The sequence below is a fragment of the Hordeum vulgare genome, chromosome 1H (assembly GCF_904849725.1).
Source record: "Hordeum vulgare subsp. vulgare chromosome 1H, MorexV3_pseudomolecules_assembly, whole genome shotgun sequence".
NCBI classification, from domain to species: Eukaryota; Viridiplantae; Streptophyta; class Magnoliopsida; order Poales; family Poaceae; genus Hordeum; species Hordeum vulgare.
The window spans coordinates 473,296,438-473,299,864 of NC_058518.1; the positions used below are offsets into that span (position 1 = coordinate 473,296,438).

General features: G+C 40.4%; 1 non-coding gene across 1 annotated transcript; it reads left to right on the plus strand.

Annotated features, from left to right (window-relative positions):
* The first annotated feature begins 2,934 nt into the window (after positions 1 to 2,934).
* Positions 2,935 to 3,039, plus strand: LOC123424036. Its single transcript, XR_006621527.1, has one exon. It is a non-coding gene; the product is annotated as a small nucleolar RNA snoR26 (small nucleolar RNA).
* Positions 3,040 to 3,427: the final 388 nt, after the last annotated feature.

A 3,427-nucleotide genomic window follows, 5' to 3' on the forward strand; every position in this document is an offset into this window, starting at 1 on the left:
GCCGATTCGTGTTGCGAACTTACGATGCAAACCATGTTATCGTTGAACGTCAGTTGGTTTTGCTCGTAATGGTTCCGTGTAATCTAGCACAACATGATGCATATAATTGCTAACTTCATCATTGGGAAGTGTAGTGTCAAGCCGACAAGCGACCTATTTTAAGGGAGCAAATTCGATGGACAGGTTGAATCTTTTGTTTCTTAGTCCACCTCGCCATGTTCCAATGCCTCGAGTGTGGAATATAATATATAGTGATCACAAGGGCAGAAACAAATTCAGCACGGGCGCGCAACAATTATCTTGCCGACGAGTAGTACCTAGCTATGATCCGCGTTTCAAAAAAAAGGAAAAAAAGTTTGAGCAGAAGAATTCCGGGGCGGGTAACCGTAACGTGGCCTGTCTGTTCAATCATGTAGAGATATGTCACGGAGCACGGAATCAATCGGACAGCGATGACTATCCAACAGAAATGGATACATCCATGGTCATTGCTATTTTCCACGTTTTTTTCTTCTCATTGGCAGGCAGGCAGGCATTGCTGCATGTTGGAAAACCACTCGTGCAATTGCTGACCAGCCATACAAGGTCGCACGCTACGTGGACTGCTTTCTCTCTCTCGGGATATGCTCCAGCAGTCCCCAGCAGGACATGCATTAGCAGCCAGAGTAGGGCACCTTTGGTCTCGACGACGACGGGGTGGCCGCTCTTTGGTCCATGGCGTGCACCGGCTAGATATATCGTTCTCAGGGCGCACCGGTTGGTGAGTGGTGACTACGTACGGCTGTAACGCTTGAGCGTGACCCGCGATCGGCCTGTGACAGGAGCGCCCGCATTCACAGGCTGGGGATCGCGCACGGCGCGCGGCCACGGTCCATCGACGGGCCCTCGCCGAATTGTGCGGGGCTTCGAAAGCGCGCGCGCACACCCGGCGGTCGAAGCATGGCGCGCTGGTGCTGTTTCCACTGTGGGTCTGTGGCGTTGGGGTTTGTGCGAGAGTCCCAACCGCGGCGCCTCGTCGTTCCGCCGCGCTGCGGGTCCAGCTACGTGCTGTAACATTGTTTTTTAAAGGAACTTTTTATTAAGGGAAATGTTTAATCATTACATCCGGTCTCTACATAATTAAAACAAAATTATTATTTCATATTTAGATCTGAAATACTTTCTTTGCTTTAAAATATAAGACATTTTAGAGATTTTACTAGAAGACTACATATAGAGCAAAATGAGTGAATTTATACTTTAAAATATGTCTATGTACATCCGTATGTAGTTCATAGTACAATTTCTAAAATGTCTTATATTTGAGAACGGAGGGAGTAGTTACTTTATATTTACGATTTTGCTATTTTACAGTCGAGTGTTTTTCAATTCGTTGTCATTCAATTTTCTGTTCATCCGATCTGGCGCTAAGATTCACGCTGAGAACTCTGGTTTTTAGGCGCTGTGTATGCAGTATGTATTTTTACTTCTTTAGTATTTACACTGTACTTCTTTGATTTACACGGTACTTTTTTGATATTTACAGTGTAAATTCATCAGTTTTTACAGTGTAAGTTCATCAGTTTTTACAAGTGTAATTCTAGAGGATTTGGAGTGTAATTCGTGGGATCTATGACTGTAATTTGTGGGTGTTTTACAATGTAACTTCATCAGGAAATACACTGTAATTTTATAAGTTTCACTGGTTTGACTTAAGTTGTTCTATTATTGGTTAGAAAACTTGAGTGATGCCCAATTTATTTTCAGTCAAATGTCAAATAGACACTCCCATTTAAGTCTACCATCGATCGACGCAGTTGTCTTCAAAAATTGTGATCGGGAGATCTCATATTGTTTCGCATAGCGTTGCCGAGCCTGTTTGCCCGTGCACGTTGTTGGGTCCCGTGCGTGTGTTACACTTTGTCGGGACGCATGGGACTTTGTCTGTTGGACTCAATCCACCCCTCCCCGAGAGATTGAATCCCCACTTGCCACTTCAGTCGCCACTCTCTTTTCCCCCCTTCCTCTTCCTCTCCTCGTCCCATGTTCTTCCATTTTCTATAGCTGCGTGAATTCAAACGCGAGGCTACTGAATTCAAACGCGAGGCTACCAGATCTGGTAGTGTTTGAGGTGAAGGAGATGGTAGGGAACGGCGGTAGAGTGAGCCCTCCTTCCTTTTTCTCCCCATTTTTCTTTGTTTTTCGGGTTGTATCTAGGGTTCTTTGTTTTTATTCTTGTTATTTTGAGATAGGAAACATCAAGAACTTGATATTAGAGTGGCATAAGTTAGTTGTTTATATATCTTTTTTTATTGTACCTGTAGGGAATATTCATCGCACTTTCTCAAATCATATTGAGAGCAGATGTAGTTTTTTAGTGTTTCCTGGGGAATGTCTGAACCAAATTGTTCTTGGTTCTAGGAGCAGGTGTAGATTTTAGTTTTAGATAAACATATGTAGGTGTTGCTAGGGTTCTAGTATGTTTTGTCGTTTTGGCAGTGAGCAAGTTCTAGTACTTTTTCTTGGGACCCGATGAATTTCTGTGTTAGGAGAAATGTTCCGAAATCATTGTTTCAAAATAATTTACATGTTAGAGTTTTTTAGCAGTTTTTTGGTTTTGTATCATTTTTCCAAACTTCTAGGTGGTGAATGGTTGAATACCTATTGGGAAGGAACATTGTTGGCAATTTTGGGTTTGTATCATCCCTAGGTAGTTTTCTACAACATTTGTGTGTACTATAGTTGTGCTTGCTCGTAGTTTGGCAACAATTTTTTTGTCTAGATGGAAATTTATTTTTTGAGTTCTTCGTTCATGAATGTACACTAATAGGAAATTACTTACACGGTTGTTTCATATCACATTAAGTGTTTTGCCCTCTATTTGTGTTGTGCAATCTTAGTAAGACACTCACATTTGCAGTCTCTTTGTAGAATACATTCTTTTAATCTTCTTTTAGAGGATCTGTGATGTGCTTTCTCTGTACTGTATTCATCTTTTTGTACTTTGATCTAAGGTTATCAGTGAAGAAAGAATTGGGGGTAATATTTTCTTAGATGCTCCTTTTGTTTCCAATTTTTTTCTTTATGATCTTGTTCTTCAAATGTTTAAATAAGCTCTTGTCCCAAATATTTTTAAAATCCTCAAGTAAATAAAATTGCACTTTGTAATATAATTCTTCAAGTTTGCACGAAAATGATCTGTAGAAATGTGTTCCGAATTTAATGTTAGATTTCCTCGGCTACTCTACTTGAAAAGATCATGAATCTTTTCAAAGCAAATTTACCTTATGATGAACATGGCCCATTATGTATAGCTATGAGTTTGTGGCCTGGAGTTTAACTGTTCTGAAGTAGTTCACTGAAATATGCTCAATCATTAAATTTTTTGTTGATTATTCATAAACTATCTTACTTGAATTTTTGATTATCTAGTGGTTTTCTTTTTTGT